General features: G+C 41.3%; 1 protein-coding gene and 1 long non-coding RNA gene across 2 annotated transcripts in view; one reads left to right on the top strand and one right to left on the bottom strand.

Moving 5' to 3' along the window:
• LOC100891406 (WD repeat and HMG-box DNA-binding protein 1) overlaps nucleotides 1-4996 on the bottom strand; it is a 44958-nt gene extending 39962 nt beyond the window's left edge. Inside the window, exon 1 of the mRNA XM_030999811.1 lies at nucleotides 4806-4996. The gene's annotated coding sequence lies outside the window, so the exon portion shown is untranslated. The remainder of the gene's footprint in view (nucleotides 1-4805) is intronic.
• A 7676-nt stretch (nucleotides 4997-12672) lies between these two features.
• On the top strand, nucleotides 12673-14113 carry LOC115929789. The gene is made up of 2 exons (XR_004066730.1): nucleotides 12673-13123; nucleotides 13573-14113. It is a non-coding gene; the product is annotated as an uncharacterized LOC115929789 (long non-coding RNA).
• The last annotated feature ends 4653 nt before the right edge of the window (nucleotides 14114-18766 follow it).

The following is an 18766-nucleotide window of genomic DNA, read 5'->3' as shown; positions in this document are numbered from 1 at the left end:
CTGTCTCATGCCTGTAACAGTTAAAACGTACAGTGTGTTATCTGTAAGAATTTTGCACCAAGGCAGCATGCTTTAGAAGATAGATTGGAGGAAGTACTTCAAGTAGATCATTGATGTCAAAGGTAATTTACATTATAATATAGCCAGAGATAATTGGTGCCAACAAAGTTTTGTCTGTTGTCATGATGTTAAATCAAGAATAACTTTGTTGTAGGATACTGCCAATGCAGATGCTAGACTCTTTGTAGATCTTCTCGAATCGCTCTGTTGTAAACAATTGGTTAATTTCTCTACACATGTACACGGTCACACCCTTGACCTCATGATATGTCGTCAGTCTGATGATATCGTATTTGGGTCACCATGGCCACATAGTTCTATATTATCTGATCACATTCCAGTCATGTGTTTTCTAAACTCTTCTAAACCTCCATTGCCTTCTAAACTGATATCATTTCGAAAGCTGTCTGCTATTGATGTGAATAGATTGAAGTTAGACATCGCTGAAAGCGAGCTCTGTATGCACACACCTAGTACCCTCACTGAACTAGCTTTGTTGTATGATACTACGCTTAGTGATATCTTAGAGAAACATGCCCCTGTTGTTACTAAACAGATAGTGTTACGTCCCCAAGTACCGTGGTATACTGACTGTGTCAGGACAGAAAAAAGGAAAAAGAGAAAGGCTGAAAAGCGCTGGTTGAAAACCAGGGCCGATAGTGATTGGGACAACTATAAGTCTGTTCGAAATGCAACATTGAAACTTTTGAACAAAGCTCGTGGAAAATATCACAGAGATCTGATCATGGAAAATAAGGATAATCAAAACAAGTTATTCAATGTTGTCAAGTCTCTATTGAACATGTCTAATAAACAACCCCTGATACCTTGTAGTACTGATAAACATAAGTTTGTGAATGACCTAGGTGATTATTTTCGTGACAAAGTCGTTAAAATCCACAAGAATATTGAAACTAGATTAGATGCAATGAATGAACCCAGGACCTATTCTCCATTAGCAACTTACCATGATGTCGATGTTTTGAGCAATTTCAAACCTCTTTCTGAGCACCAAGTTGAAAAACTTATACTTAACCTCAGTAAGAAGTCATGCTCTTTAGATCCTATGCCCACGAAACTTCTTCTACAATGTATCGACATATTAATTCCTGTGTTCACATCATTGATTAATCTTTCTCTCTCGACTGGTCATTTTCCCATGCAATGGAAAAATGCCCTCATCACACCTTTATTGAAAAAACCTGGTCTTGACGCAGATTTTAAGAACTTAAGACCTATCAGCAATCTGAAATATATATCGAAGTTGGTTGAGGGTGCTGCTACCCAGCAAATTATGGATCACCTCAATAACAACTCACTTTTGCCATGTACTCAGTCTGCATATAGACAATTCCATAGTACTGAAACCGCACTGCTAAGAATAAAGAGTGATTTATTGATGGCTATGGATTCCCAGAAAGTCTCTCTTTTACTGTTATTAGATCTAAGTAGTGCATTCGACACCATAGATCATTCTTGCTTATTAGAAACTTTAAAGACCTGTTTTGGTATAGATGGTAGTGTTCTTGAATGGATAGAGTCGTATTTGGCGAATAGATATCAGAAGGTCAAAATAGACGATGTGATCTCTGATGATTTGCCAGTGCCTTTCGGAGTTCCACAAGGTTCTCGGCTGGGTCCTTTGTTATTTACTCTGTACACTGCTAATCTCATTTCAAATGTTCGAACAAATTTCCCCGAGATATCATGCCACTGCTATGCAGATGACACACAGCTGTACGTATCATTCAGACCTGATGAACATGCTAAAGAGCGATGTGTCTCACTCCTAGAAACATGTGTTGACTATGTACGTGGATGGATGTTGCAAAATAGGCTCATGCTTAATGATGGTAAAACTGAATTAATGATCATTGGCACACCTAAACAGACATCCAAAATCAACTTGAACAGTGTATCAATTGGAGACTCTGTAATAGAACCATCTGTTAGTGCAAGAAATCTTGGAGTACAGTTCGATTCGAATTTGAATATGAGAGAGCACATCACAAATGTCTGTAAATCAGCATACTACATGATCTATAATCTCAGACGTATTCGTAAATATTTAGATAAGGACATTACGAAAGACATTGTACATGCATGTATTACCAATAAGCTGGACTATTGTAATGGTCTACTGTATGGGATCCCTGACTCTCAAATAGTGAGATTGCAACGGGTTCAAAACACCTGTGCAAGGCTGATCTGTGGTTGTTCTAAATTCACACGGATCACCCCAATTTTGAGAAATCTACATTGGTTACCAGTACGCCAGAGAATAACATTCAAAATCTTGCTGATTGTATATAAAGCACTTCTTGGTCAAGCTCCCACTTATATCAAAGAACTGTTGAATTTCAAACCTAATCAACACAATCGCAACTTGCGCAGTTCCCGAGATACTTTGTTGCTACAGATCCCATCTATCAAAACAAAAATAACGCTAGGTGATCGAGCATTTGCTTGTGCAGCCCCAAAACTCTGGAATAACTTGCCATTTGAAGTCAGGAAATCACCATCTGTAAACGTCTTTAAGTCAAAACTGAAAACACTTCTTTTTAATTAACTGTACCGTAAATCTAAGCATATCAGGAGCTCTTGTAGCGCAGTAGAATATATACCTAATGTTGGATAGTTTCTGCGCTTTATAAATGTACTATTATTAAAAAAGCTGTGCCCATTATCAAAACTATTCCCAGCCATTTCTTTCTTTCCGTCAGGTGACGACAAATGTCAGTTTTATTTAAGAATGGCCCATACCATATTACCAGACCGTTATGTCTGTCTAGGCTAAAATGAGAGAAGATCTAGCACTCCCACCCTAGTTAGAGGATAGACGCAGGCCCGAGTAACCATGCTATACAAAGCCATCAATCACCTAGTCACAGTACCAATTCCAGACTAGATCTAGATCTAGATCCAACCTAGACCGAATTTTCCGTCTCTTTCGTTCGTTAGCCTCTTATTGGGGTAGGGTCTGCCGGCTCTCTCTTTAGAGACGGAAACCGTCTATACACATTCCCTTGATAACGCCATGGCCATTTCAGGTCGTAGCGTTTTGCCCCCAAAATCCCCCAAAATGTCATTTTACCTCGTGTATATCCAAATGTAAATTAGGCCTAGGGCCATGTAAAATTGATTACATGTTGATCGTCCGGATTTTTTGAAAAAGAGGAGGAGGGTGTACCATGTTATTTGATATTTGATATTTCAAAATGGCCGCTCAAAATGGCTGCTCGGTACATTTTGCCTGACAGTCGAGGCTATTTTTTTTCAAGATGGCCGCCGACAAATTTTTTTTTTTAAATCAGAAATAGAGCCATTTTAGCAGTGTTTTTCATGTTTTTTTTTCTTTCAAAAAAAAAAAAAAAAAAAAAAAAAAATCCAAAAAAAATTACAAAAAAAAAAAAAAAAAAAAATAACAAATAACAAAAAATAGGAGGCGGCCCCCAAAAAGGAAGCGGGCGGGGACGATCAACATGAAATCAATTTTACATGGCCTAGGCTATAATACATCGGTTCCACTTACTAACTTGATTGAAATAATCCGTTTAATGGTCCCTTTTAAGGAAATTATGGGTCAAAATCAACATCCATGTTGAAAATCTTGCAAGCTGTGTTAAACTCTCGCTGCCGGAGTCATCTAAATCAATCTCATCCCTTCTAGTCTACGCCGAAGGCAAAAATGATTATGAAGGAAAAACTGTGATAACGCCATTAAGAACGTGTAGATGGCGCACAGTTTTTCCTTCATAATCATTTTGCCTTCGGCGTAGACTAGAAGGGATGAGATTGATTTAGATGACTCCGGCAGCGAGAGTTTAACACGGCTTGCAAGATTTTCAACATGGATGTCGATTTTGACCCATAATTTCCTTAAAAGGGACCATTAAACGGATTATTTCAATCAAGTTAGTAAGTGGAACCGATGTATTATAGCCTAGGCCTAATTTACATTTGGATATAGTCTAGATCTACACGAGGTAAAATGACATTTTGGGGGATTTTGGGGGCAAAACGCTACGACCTGAAATGGCCGTGGCGTTATCAAGGGTCTAGGCCTATAGACGGTTTCTGTCTCTAAAGAGAGAGCCGGCCGACCCTACCCCAATAAGAGGCTAACGAACGAAAGAGACGGAAAATTCGGTCTAGAGGGTCTACATCCAACCAAGACTCTGTTCAACACGTCAGCAACACCGACACAGATTTATGAGACCCAGCTCCAACTCCGACAGCTACAGCCTACAGGCACAGCCTACAGGCAAAGTTTCTTCCCAAGAACACTCCACTCTCCAGGACTGGGATGAGCTCCCTACCAACTTCATTGATCTGCCCTCTTTGGAGCTGGAGAAGCACCTCAGTCAAGGCCGAGTAGATCTGCAAGAATCTTCAGTATTGAAGGAGGCAGATTATCTTGAAGAAGAAGAAGGGAGCCATCACTGGCATCATCAGTGGCTAAATCGTAGGAGGAACTGTTTTTACTTGCACAACTTGTAAGTTGTACGCACTAGGCCTCATGACCACTATGAGAGACACCACACCACAATATCCTTGTTTAGCTGCTGAAAAGGCTTTTGACGAGTAGATACCAGCTTATTACTTTATTAGATCTAGACGTAGACATAGACTCTAGACTCTAACAGCCGCCTACACTAGGCCTAGGGTTATCATGGCCAGTGGCACTGTACGGCGCGGCTTAGATCTAGTCTAAGTAATTACCGTATCTTTACTAACAAAATTACCTCTTGAATGACTGTAAATGTCGCCTTTGAGAAGCAACTTTCACTTCAAATCTTGAAATCTGCAGTAGACCTCTAGACTAGTTACGACAGCTTTACAGACTCGCTGCACTGGATCATTTCGTGTCGGACGTCGGTACGGTCACAGCGCCAGAGCAGTACCGGTACAGTGACTTCGAATATACACAGTTAAGTTCGCAGAAACTATGAATCAATGAACGCGCCAAATTTTGATTCTAGCGCGCGCACACCTAGATGGCGCTCTTTAGTTGAGTTAATTAATGTCCCTTTATAAAAGGACTAATGTCGTGTAGGGGGAGTCTTTCAATGAACAGGCTGAATACTTCAATTGGAATGAGATACATTTATTTCGCAAAGTGCATCAACTCTCAACGTCATTACATTGTAGTTGAGATTACACGTAGACGTTAGTATATTATCTTCAGCGTTTGATAGCTGAAATCGAAGTTTCCATAACTAACAAACTTAAAATATGGTCCAAAGTGAGGTGAAAATTAAAGGCTAAACTTTTTTTATTTTATTTATTTATTTCTAATCTTTTGACAGGGTAGCCCATTCACCTACAAGTGGTGGTCTTCCATGGGGCCCTGCATAAAAAACATATAACTGCATATAACGTTTATACAAAAACAGTAACAAAAAATAATACCTCATTGCAAAATAAACATATATCATTAACCTAGTAACAGTAATGTCAATAGAAAAATATTGATTAAGTCGCGATTATGTGAATAAATCATGTATTACAAAACATGCACGTAGTGTATGTTCGGCTGAGCCATTCACAAATTACAACTTTGTTTAAACAATCTCTTAAATGAATTGACAGAGGAAGCCGTTCTCAATTATCTAGCTTATTCCATTAAAATATGGAAGAAACAATCGGGCTACACTTATAACAATCAGTGTGAAATCTAGGCACACGTAAACATCCACTGTCTATTTGTCTTGTATGATGCTCATGTACATCATTATGATTGATTAAGCCTACCTGAAGGTAAGAAGTTGCTAAGTTATGAACGCATTTATATATCATCATAACGCGACTTAACTCAAACCGCTTGTCTAGTGTCATCCATTTAAGACTTGTGAACAAATCAGCCGACGGTGTGTCATAATTATGTCTTGTTCAATATTATTCTTGCGGCCCTCTTTTGAATTTTTTGCAGCTTAGTTGTATGAGAATGAAATCTGTTCGACCATACAACAGAGCAGTAATCTAATCGTGGCAACACTAAACTGTTATAAAGTAACTTTAAGGATTTTTGAGGCAAAAAACTCTTAATTTGCTCTCTTTATCATGCTTACAGTATGTTTTTCTGGGTAAGTTTACTTACGTTTTCGATTTCTTTAGACCAATTCAATTCTTCATCTATCAAAAGTCCTAAGCATTTGGTGAATTGAACTCTTTTGATCAAATTGCCATTTAATGAAATGGTGAAAGATTCAATTTTCTTGAGATTAGCACGAGAGCCTATAAACATGACACAAGTTTTTTTCAGTGTTAAGAACAAGACGATTTTCCTTAATCCATGCCATGACTCTGTTTAATGCAACTTCCACAACAGTTGCATCATTTGCACTGACGGTAAGTGTTGTATCGTCAGCATACATATCTATGATACCTTCAGGAGTACATTCAGGTAGACTATTAACATATATTGAAAATAAGAGGGGACCAAGAATTGAACCTTGTGGCACACCTAATTTGATGGTTGATGGATGCGACTTGGCTCCTTTAAATTGGGTCACTTAACCCTAATCCCCTAAATATGATTTGAACCAAAAAATAGTCTTATTACTACAAACTATACAAGCTAGTTTATGTAGAAGTAGCTCATGGTCAATAGTACCAAAGCCTTACGAAGATCTATGAAGGCAACTCCAGAAATTTCTTTGTTATCAATATTCAACGACCATTGATTTACAAGTTTTGCAAGGGCTTTAGCTGTTGAATGTTGAGGTCTAAAACCAGACTGATTAGGGTGTAGTAATTGATTCTCGTCCAAGAATTCACTGAGTTGTTGGTGGACGGCCCTTTCTATAATTTTACTCACGATAGGTAATATTGAAATGGGGCGGTAATTATTCAAAGAAGAAATATCTCCAGATTTGAATATTGGTACTACCCGAGCCTTTTTCCATTCACGTGGAACAACTCATGAAGACAGGGATTTGTTAATGATATCACAAAGAGACTCTGCGATAACATTCTTCGTCATCTTTAAAAGTTTACAGCTCGATTACTTACAAAACAAGATATAGAAGAAAATAAACACGATTCGAAAAGGCTTTGGCAGAATCTAAAAAGCTTAGGATTAAAAAATAAGAAGCGAAAAGAACAAGAATCTGTCATTAAAATTGATGGGGAATGATAAGATGGCCATCGCTGATGAATTCAATCCTTATTTCACAAATGTGGCTGCCAAATTAGTAGACAAACTCCCCCCTTTCAAAGACTTTTTCAGCGCAGACAATGATTGTATTCGTGAGTTTTACGAAAGAAAAGGTTACGTGAAAACAGCTTCGAGTTATTACCAATCAGTGAACAATTTGTTTTCAAAGAGTTACGTAAGTTGAATGTATCAAAAAGTACTGGGTTAGACATGATTCCAGCTAAATTCCTAAAAGATGGTGCGAATGTTCTATTTAAGCCTCTAAGTTACTTAAAGGGAACCAAAACCTTCATACTAAGTTACTTTTATTGTAAAGTTTAAGATTTTTGAATAAAATCAGTGAAAATTTGAACAAAATTGGGCATAAGGAAGTTAAAGCTTTTTTAAATGACTAGTCACTAGAGGGCGATATTCAATTTGATGCCGCATTTGTGGACAACTCTCCATGCCTTTTGTACTTCAAATTTCACTATTCTTTGTATCATGTGTCCTTGATCCTACTTCATAACATGTGAAGTAGAATATCATTTTGCATTCTATACCTTGCTTTCAGGGGAGTAGATTATCTCAATCACAAGAAAGAAGGAAAAACATGAAATTTTAAGTACAAGAGGCATGGAGAGTTGTCCACAAATGACGCATCAAATTGAATTGTTGGTAAAAGTGTCCTCTCACCCCCACCCCGCTTATACAGCGGTTGGCTAAGTCGTTGCGATTTTTTTTGGGACTCAAAAAACAAAAAAAATGACCTCTTACCCCCCCCCCCCCCCCCCCCCCCCCCCGCTTATTCAGCGGCTGGCTGAGTCGTTGCGAAATTTTGGGCCCGATTTTTAACCCCCCCCCCCCTTGAAAAAAACCTGCGTACGCCACTGGTCGATTGGATGACTGATAATAAGCTTTCTTTACACTTGGGAAAAACAGAAAGCATTATGTTTTGTTCTAAAAGTAGTTCTAAAAGATCATTTAAATACAAAGTGACACACAATAATCAAGAGAAAAGATTCTGTAAAGTATTTAAGCTACAGTCCCATATACGTCCCGGACCGTCCCAGACCATCCCGGACCCCATCCGGGGTGATCCGGGATTCGGTCCGTGTTGACACCGTGTTGGCACCGGGGTGGTCCTGGATGGTCCTGGATGGTCCTGGATGGTCCTGGATGGTCCTGGGCGGTCCGGGAGTCGACCCCGGATGTTTTTGACGGTCAAAAACTGCCGGGGTGGTCCGGGACGGTCCGGGACAATAGTTTGATCCGGGGTGATCCGTGTAGCCACCGTGCTGGGTCCGAGGTCATCCGTAGTGGCGCCGGGGCGGTCCGTGTTGATCCGTGGCAGTCCGGGAGTGAGTTATTGACCATCCAGGACCATCCAGGACCATCCAGGACCACCCCGGTGCCAACACGGTGTCAACACGGACCGAATCCCGGACCACCCCGGATGGAGTCCGGGATGGTCCGGGACGGTCCGGGACGTATATGGGACTGTAGCTTAAAAGCATCACACTTTTTTGAACAAAACATCCCGGACCATCCCGGATCACCCCAGACCATGGTCCGGGGGGGTCCGGAGTGGTCCGTGCTCGTCCGTGCTGGTCCGGCTTTATATGGGACTGGGGCTTTAGGCATTGAGTTGGCTAGCGCAATTTTATTTTCATCTTTAGTAGAATCAGTTGTAAAAAAAGCAAATTCTCGTACAAATTTTTGTAATGAAGCAAGACGTACACTCTGTTTTGCTCTTATCCAATGTTTATTTGACTATGCTAAACCTGCATGGTATATAAACAAGTCAAATCAAAAGAAGTTGAAGATTATACAGAACAAAATAGTGAGATTTATCAACTGTTCTGGTATAAGAACTCATTTAGGCTACAGCGAACTATAAAGCTGGTTTTCTTGAAGTCGACCAAAGATAAAAACAACTCGTATTGCATCACGTGCATAAAATATATCATACTAGGTCGAATCATTATATTCGATCCAACTTCGATCTTGTTTCTGACGTACATGTTTATAATACAAGAAATAGCCGATTCAACTTTAACTTACCAGAAAGAGTAGGTAGTATTGGAAATTCGCTTTATTGCAATATGTCGTAAAACATTGGAATTCCCTTCCCAATGGTGTAACGGAAATATAAAACTACGCTCATTTTAAGGGAGTAATAAATCAAATTACTCTTATTTCGATCTCTCGTTCTCACTTACAGTCTGGAACAATGAAAAGAGGTATTTTACTTACCAAACTTATTGAAACTAACAAACTATAGCTGTTTGATGCGTTAAAGCAGCGGAGCACTTTAGAAGTATGAAAAAAAACACACAACAGGATAGTCGAAAGTTCAGGTGTCAGAGTTTGAGTTATCTAGCAAAGGAATCCGGGTCAAGCGATCGACGTCAACGATGTCCTCATTATGGTCTTGGGTGCTGTCCGTCGATGTCATGGGTGTTGTTTGCCCGTCGATCCCGATCCCGATCCGCAGTTCTTTATCCGACGTGGTCTGCTGTTGGTGCATCGATGTAGTCGTCGATGGTGTCGGCACTCGATCGGCAGTATCCAGTCTGTCGTCGATGTCATATGTGCGTGTTGTCGTCATTTCCGCGTCATGATCAGGCTCCATCATAGCTACCTGGCTGCCACCGTCAGTTGCTGGCGATTGGCGACCACATCTGCACATCTTCTTGTTGTCTTTCTCCATTTGTTTCTATCCTGTGCTAATCTTTTGGCTTCTGAATATGTGAGACCTGTCCATTCCTTGATGTTATCAAACCACTGCTTTCTCTGTCTGCCTCTTTTTCCTTTTCCTTCTAATTGGCTTTCCATTATTTGTGCTGCTAAGGGGCTCCCACTGCCACGCAGAATATGTCCAAAATAACCCATTTTGAGCCGGGCCATTTTTCCAAGGAGATCTCTTTCTGTGTTTAGTTCTTGTAGAACACTGAGGTTAGTTCTTTTGTCCTTCCAGCTGATCTTTAGCATTTTCCTCCAGAACCTCATTTCTGCTGCCATGCTGCGATTTTCATCGGCTTTGAGCACCATAAAGCAAAGCCCTCCAAACCAGGGTTTTGACCAGTTTTATGTTCAGACCGGTTGAGATGTTCCTGTCATTCCAAAGTACATGCAGGTCAACCATTCTCTTCTTTACTATGGCTTTTCTTATCGTTATGTCACTGGTACAGCTGGCATCGCTGTTCTTTGTAGCAGTGGCGGATCCATGCAGGGGGGGGGGGGCCGGGGGGCCCGGCCCCCCCCCCCTTGAGAAAAAAATCATGTAAAATCACGTGATTTTTACCTTTTTTGGGGGTTGGGCCCCCCCCCCCTGGCGCTCAAGGGGGGGGGGGGGTGCAAATTGAATTTTTTTTGAGGATCAAAAAAAAAAATGTGCTCACTACCCCCCCCCCCCCCCCCCCCCCCCCCCCCCCCCCCCCCCCCACTGAGCGAATTTTTGGCCGGCGCATTTTTCAAATTTTCGGGAGCAAAAAAAAAAAAAAGTTGGGCCCCCTCCCCTAAGAAATCCTGGATCCGCGCCTGCTTTGTAGATCCAAGATATTTGAAGCTTTCCACATCTTTTACTGTTTCCCCGTCGATCTGGATGCTACAATCGGTATATCTGAGGTTTTACCAGCAACTAGGAGTTTAGTCTTTTTAACATTTAAATGCAAGTTGAGTTTCTTGCCGGCATCGTTTACTGCATGAGTGAGACTTTCAATTCCATCTTTGGAAGGTTCGATAAGTGCTGTGTCGTCAGCATATCTGAGATTTGTGATGTTTTTGCCACCAAATGTAATGCCATAGTGCGCAACACCTGCTTCCCTCATCCCACTTTCAGTGCATGTGACGAAGAGGTATGGTGATAAGATACAGCCCTGTCTTGCACCTTTTCCTATACCTAAAACTCTTCAGTATGTTCACCATCCCAACTGATTCTAGCTCTTTGGTATAGAGAGATTGGATCAATGTGACGAGGTGTTTTGGGAAGCCCATATCTAAGAAGATTCACCGCATGTTCAACTTCTGAAAGAAGTGGCACTGGTTCTTGTTCCATTATAGGGAACTGCTCTTCTGTTTGTGGACACTCATCGATTGGTCTTTTGAAAAGCTCAGTTCCATATTCTTTCCAGCGGTTCATTATGTTTTTCCTCTGATCTAAAATGATGCCGTTCTTGTCTTTTATAATGATTGTTGTGCTTTTCTGGGGTTGGTCTTGACCGATTTGATAGCTGAGTACATTTCTTTGGCTTTACCAGCTATGTTGAAATCATTCACTTCCCTACATCTTTCTTCCAACCAATATACTTTATCTTTCCTTACCTTCCTTTGGATTTCTGATCTTAGATTCTTACCTTTCATTCTTGGCTTTTGTACTTAAATCCCGTCTTAATTTGCTCTTTTCTTTAGCTAGTAAGAGAACTTCATTACTAATTAATCCAGGGCTTCTTAGCACGTCTTGTTGCTTTACCAAAGGTTGCTTCAGCAGACTCTTTGAGTACTGTTTTATAGACTGTCCATATAGTTTCTGATGAAGATTATTTGTAAGTTTCTATTTCAGAGAGATCCTTCTTGAAATTGGTTTCCGATGAGTTCAAGAAAGACTGTAGGGTTTTGGGATCTTTAAGTGATTTGACATTCATTCTTCTTGATTTTGATGTCCTGCTGACTTTAGACAGTTTGATTTGCATCTTTGCGACTAATAGTATGTGGTCCGTGTCACAGTCTGCTCCTGGGAAAGCTTTGGCACCTTCGATGCTTGACTTCCACCTGCGCCTGATCAAGATGTAATCATTTTGGTTCCTATAACTGTCCCCGAGAGATTTCCAAGTGTATAGATTCCTCTTGTGGTGGTCAAACATTGTGTTTGTTAAAATAAGGTTATTGACATGACAGAATTCTGCTACTTTTTCTCCACTCTCATTTCTGTTGCCAAGGCCAAATTTGCCTACTCCATACCTGTCACAATGTGACTGGGATTTCTTTTTTAGACAGAGAATGTAATGGACAGGTGTTAGATGAATAGATGTTGTTGGTAGCAATTTACCAGGTCAACTAACTTGGATTTACTAGGGGCGCGTTCATGCTTGATTTTGACGGCCAGAATCAGGCATCTGTTACGCGTTTAGTTTAAAACACGGTTGCGTCTTAGCTCACTTTTGTAGAATCACCGAAAAACGGCGATCACGATCGCCGATCGTAAACTCACAAAAAGATGCGTTTACAATTTGTAAACGCGTTTAAATGGGGTCAACGCACTGACCTCTAGTAGGTCTACGTAGCATGCACAGTGAAGGTTTGCGAATCCAGCTGGAAGACCAATTAAGGCCACACACGTAGAATTGCCTTGGGAGCCAGAGAAGTAAGCATGAACACTACATCGTGGAACTGCGATCACGATGAGCGTTTACGATGAGCGTTTCAGATCGCTCATTCTGCCTTCAAAATTTAAGCATGAACGCAGCCTAGGTCAACTAAATTGGGTCTCTAGTAGAGCAGGTGTCTGTCTTTGTCTGTGTGTGGGGAAAGGATGAGGAGAATGTTAATAGGAAAGTTTTGTATAGAGGATTCAGTAAAAGGAATTTGGATGGACAGTTTTGGCATGAGAGGAACACAAAGAATGTTAAAGAGGTTACTATTGAGAGAGCCAACGTGGATTAGAGATTTAGGGTAGTTTAATCAGATTGCACATGAGATCTCGAGAGGAGCAGACCTTTCAGAATTTGGTCTGACTTTGGGGAGTGAATGAGGGGTGTTGGCCACGAAGGTAAAAGTTACAGCCACAGGCTATAAGCATGCTGTTGCTGGCATAGACTTTCCCTATACTATGGGACCAGGCAAGAACCAGGCAGCACAGGCCGACGTGGTAGAAGCCTCATCAGCCCTCGCCTCAACTTGAATCATCATTTGAACATCTGAACTGTAAGTTACAGAAATAAATGTATTACCTTATTTGTAATTATCTGGAAGGAAGGTTAATTTCATACATTTCATAAAGAGAAAGATATTTTCTATGTACTACGAGATAATGGATTTTTGTGTTGTATCTTGCTTTTTGAATAAGGAAGACTTAACCTTGATTATTTTGTTTGCTTAGAATATATGAGGTTTAAGAAATGGTATTGCACTGAAAAGTTCTACATGTATAACTATATGTAAAGACATAGGTGTTATTCTATAATTTCTAGGTGAAAGATACCGTACATGCATGGTCATTTATAAATGTCGCCTATTTTAGTGGTTTATGTCAGTGAAGCTAAGCTCTAGAGATTGTAAATGATTGTTGTAAATTGTTAGGATTTACATCGCTATAGCTATCGTGTTTATTTTTGTAGATGGTTGGCTATTTGGTTTCCATTTAATTCTTTTAGGGACAAGCTGGGCTCGTAGCCATAACCCTAGGCACCATCAGTGAATGGACATGTGTTCATAGTCGACAAGCTCAGGCAACCTACTCGCGTCAAGTCGTTGAGTCAACGCCCAGTGCTGTCGTACACCGGTCAGGCTTAGCAGGTCATGCATCATATCGCACCGGGTGACTACATACACCGGAGTATATCGTTCCGCCTATTCGGAAACAGGAAGAGGTGGTATTTACGAACTCTAAATCGGGACTCTTTAACCCACAGCCGTTTACTTTATATATACAAAGACCGGGCTAGAGTGGGTGGGTGATTACTTGTATGTTTTACAATGGAAGGATGACCTGGTCATCAGGTAATCTATTTTCTTTTGGAAATATGGAGAATTATATTGTGATATAATTGAGTACCGTTAAGACGACATAAACAGTGATAGGATATACTCCTATCTAAGTTCACAGTGATTCTGAAACATTTTATTTTTGTCAACTATTTGCATGTTTAATTATATTGAGCCGCTGGCACTTAAATAAACTGTTTGTACCCTATATTCTTACTCTTGAAATTGCTTGATTTTCTTGTGATACATACTCATTTCATCAGAACCTAATTTATCGTCAGACCATAATAATTTACAGTATTTAAATCTGACAATACCTGATGGCTTCACCTTTTCCAATCTAAGCATTGAAGTCTCCCATGATTACTAGTGTGTCACCATTGTTTACTTTATCCACAGTTGTTTGTAGTAGGCCATAAAACTGTTCTATAGTGTTCATGTCATGTGTTGATGTGGGAGCATAGACCTGGATGATGGTGAGGTGTTTTGGTTTTGCTTTCAGTCTTACCATCACTATTCTCTCTGATACTGGAGTGTATGCATCCAGTGCATTTCTGGCTTCGTTTGTGAGTAAGATGGCTACAGCACTTTCACTTTTGCCGCTATCCTTTCCTGAGAAGACAATAGTGGTGTCTCTGTCTGGATTGAGTACTCCTTCCCCTTTCCATCTGGTTTCGCTTAGTCCAACTATGTTCAATTTCATACTCTTTACTTCCTTTATCAGGAGTTCCAGTTTTCTTAACTGGTTCATTGTTCTCACATTCCAGGTGCTTAATCGTAGCACTTGCTTCTTCTTGCAGAGGTTGACAACAGACGGGGTTGACGTCCTGCCATCAGATGATATCCTTTCCGAAGCGGAGTTTGGGGTACCACCGTCATGGGCATATCTTGCCGCTGTCGCCTCCTCTTCCCCAGTAGCATTACGGGTGGGCACCCTGCACTCTAAATGAAAACTGCTCAGAGTAAAATGGTACTCTTTTAAGTAGTCAAAAGGGAACCGCTCAACTTTTGAGTAAACTTTACTCAGCTTGTGTTGAGTAACAAATCTACTCATCTGTTGCGTAAAAATATTACTCAATAAAAGACTAAATCTCTCCTCAGTTTGAATGATGGGGACACTTGCATTCTTTGTCGTCCTTAACAATCATGTAATGAAATGATCTCTTTTCATTTCTATATAGGAGTGTATGATCAGTCTATCCAAACTATGTAATCGCAGATCATTCCATGAGATGTTAAGGACGGGACAAAATGAAAGGGGAACCTTGCATTCTGTGTCGTCCTTAACATGACATGAAATGATCTCTTTTCATTTCTATATAGGAGTGTATGATCAGTCTATCCAAACTATGTAATCGCAGATCATTCCATGAGATGTTAAGGACGGGACAAAATGCAAGGGGGGGACCCTTGCATTCTGTATCTTCCTTATTATGTCATGAAATAATCTCTTTTCATTTCTATATAGGAGTGTTTGATCAGTCTATCCAAACTATGTAATCGCAGATCATTCCATGAGATGTTAAGAACGGGACAAAATGCAAGGGGGGAACCTTGCATTCTGTGTCGTCCTTTACATGTCATGAAATGATCTTTTTTCATCTCTATATAGGAGTGTACGATCAGTCTATCCAAACTATGTAATCGCAGATCATTCCATGGGATGTTAAGGACGAGACAAAATGCAAGGGGGGACCAGCTTGCATTCTGTGATTACATAGTTTGCAAGGGGGACCCTTGCATTCTGTGTCGTCCTTAACATTTCATAAAATGATCTCTTTTCATTTCTTTATAGGAGTGTATGATCAGTCTATCCAAACTATGTAATCGCAGATCATTCCATGAGATCTTAAGGACGGAACAAAATTTAAGGGGGGACGCTAGCATTCTGTGATTACATAGTTTGCAAGGGGGGACTCTTTCATCCTGTGTCATCTTTAACATGTCATGAAATGATCTCTTTTCATTTCTATAGGGTTAGGGTTAGGGTTTGGGGGGGGGGGGGGGTTAGGGTTAGGGTTAGGGTTAGGGTTTGGGGGGGGGGGGTTAGGGTTAGGGGTTAGGGTTAGGGTTAGGGTTTAGGGTTAGGGTTAGGGTTAGGGTTAGGGTTAGGGTTCGTTCGTTCGTGTCTCCTTAGATCAAGATTACTGTAATCTTGATCTTCGGAGTAGTTGCTACAACCGGCCGTGTCAGACACGTTGCCCCGGGGTGCGAGATAGGACTCTTGTAGCGTGCCCCCATTTAAAACAATTATACAGTTACAGTTAACAATACATTCAATTAATAGTATGAAACTATTAAAATTACTCTAATGTTACGGGAAAAAATATTGCATATACATATATTATGAATCAATTGATTTGGTCGATCCAGTTCGATGGCACAAACACGGCACTACTGGACAGAGATCCTAATATTTACAGAGCTTGGTCTTGTTGCTCTGTTCGCCAGCAGTTTAAGGATATGGAATCCCGCGGCACATTACTCACAAGAGTTCTAACAAGCCAAGCTTATACAGAGCCTTTAATAAGTAATGTCGTACATGTACCACCCACCCGATCGATCAAAAACTCATAACTCATAACTGAAGAAAAAAAACTAAAAAAAAGTAAAAAGAAAAGAACAAACGCGAAATGGTAACCATCTAAAATTTCATAGTTGTGATAAATATCTATAAAGATTTATCAAGCACCAAAAATAAATAATATCATGTTCAAGAAAAGGATATATACACTTTGTATTCTTCTTTCGTGTCCTCAAATGCTCTGCCAGGCCTTGGCACACTGGAGAGCCTTCTCATTTGCTGCCACCAGGTCTTCCAGGCAGCATTGGTCTATTAGGAGTGGACATCTTAATAGGTGTGACATGGATTGCACGGATGTTCCACACTCGCAGTTGGTGTCTGTGTCGTCAGTATATCCCCATTTATTCATGTTGTATTTACATCGCCCCACACCTGTGCGAAGCCTATTGAGGGACTTCCACGTCTTCCAATCACATCTATGGCCAGGGGGCAGCTGTTCCTTGGTCGGGATTGGTAGCTTTTCATGGTGGTGGTTTTCAGAACGTTTCTCTTCCCACAAGATCACTCTGGTTGAATGAGGAGGTTGTGACAGTGGCTGGACTTTATGAAGGAAGCTTTTCCTTGACTTCAGGCGGGTAGGGGCCGGTTGATGCGAGTAAAGGGGATGGCGGGTGTCCTCAACTTGTCTGCTGCGTTCAGTCCTACTTGCAACTGTTCTGCGGACATCGGATGGAGCAATGCCGGCCAGGGAGTGCAAGCTGTCCACATTCGTGGGCTTGAGGCAGCCAGTGATGCATCTGCAGCTGTCGTTGAGTGCTGCATCAACTTTCTTTGTATGGGATGATCTTCCCCATACAGGGCAGGCATATTCTGCTGCAGAGTAACACAACGCAAGAGCAGTTCACCTCAGCGTGGAGGAATTGGCACCCCAAGATGAGTTTGCCAGTTTCCGTAGTAGGTTGTTCCTTGTCCCAACTTTACCCTTCACTTTTTGAACATGCTGTTTGTATGAAAGGGTTCGGTCAAGAGTGATTCCAAGGTATACAGGGTGATCGCAGTGTTTCAATGAGACATCGTTCCATTTCAGGGACAGCTTCCTCCCAGCAATGTAGTTGCGGAGATGGAACAAGCTAACCTGGGTCTTGGCAGGGTTAGCCTTTAGATGGTTGTTGTTGTAGTAGTCTGTCAGGTTGTCTAGGGCTGATGAAAGAGTGGTTTCTATTTTGTCTATGTGGGAATTCTGGGCTGCTATGCCAAGGTCATCAGCATAGATGAAGCTTCTTGTCCCTGTGTACACTGGCTGGTCGTTGGTGTAAACATTAAATAGGACAGGAGCAAGTACGCTGCCCTGAGGTAGACCATTCTTTTGTTTCCTCCATGTGCTGCGCTTCCCGTTGAGCTCAACATAAAAGCGTCTATTTTCCAGGAGCATTTGGATAAGCTTAGACAGATGGGAGTCCTTTGTCATGGTATAGAGCTTGTCGAGAAGTATACGGTGGTTAACAGTGTCGTAGGCAGCTGTCAGGTCGACGAACACAACTCCAGTCGGTTCATTCTTCTCGAAACCATCCTCGATGTGCTGGGTTAGATTTAGCACTTGGCCAGTGCACGATCTTCCAGGCCGGAAACCTGCTTGCTCTGGTATCAGGTGTTGTTCTGTGACTGGCCCCAGTCTGTTCAGGATGAGGCGCTCAAAGAGCTTGAAGAGGTGGCACAACAGGGAGATTGGTCTGTAGCTCTTTGCTTCGTTAGGGTCTTTCCCTGGCTTGAGGATAGCAATCACACGGGCTTTCCGCCAGATTTTAGGATGCTGGGAGAGGGTTACGCAGTTGTCGAACAGAGAGAGCAGCCATTCCTGTGTATTGTGCCCAAAATGTTTGATCTGTTCTGTACGTATGTCATCAAGACCAGCTGCCTTGCCATTCTTAAGGGAGTCGATAGCCGTCTGGAGTTCCAAGTTGTTAAAGTACCAGGTAGATTCTGTGTCAACCTGTGGCCAAGGATTCCTTTTGTGGCGTTTCTTGTGTGCCGATTTGCCATTCAGGAGAAGTTGGTGGGCAACCTGATCTGCAGTAACATTAGAATGGGGTGTAGACTTCTTGGGATCGTTACTGATTTTCTTAATGGTAGACCAAGCTCTCTTACTGTTGTGCGTCATATCAACACCCTCAATGAGATCTTGCCAAGACTTCCTCCGTTCTTCTGATATTGCTGCCATGAGGAGCTCACCTGCACTCAAGGTTTCCTCTGAAAAGGGGTCTTCCTCGTAGAGTTTTATGTACTCCTTGTACAATCAAGGCACTTTCAGCTGATAATCCAGGTATGTAGTTTTCCCTACA

The sequence above is a fragment of the Strongylocentrotus purpuratus genome, unplaced genomic scaffold (assembly GCF_000002235.5).
Source record: "Strongylocentrotus purpuratus isolate Spur 01 unplaced genomic scaffold, Spur_5.0 spur5_scaffold_5, whole genome shotgun sequence".
NCBI lineage: Eukaryota > Metazoa > Echinodermata > Echinoidea > Camarodonta > Strongylocentrotidae > Strongylocentrotus > Strongylocentrotus purpuratus.
Note: the sequence above shows the minus strand (reverse complement) of the source record. Positions and strands in the feature narration are given on the sequence as shown.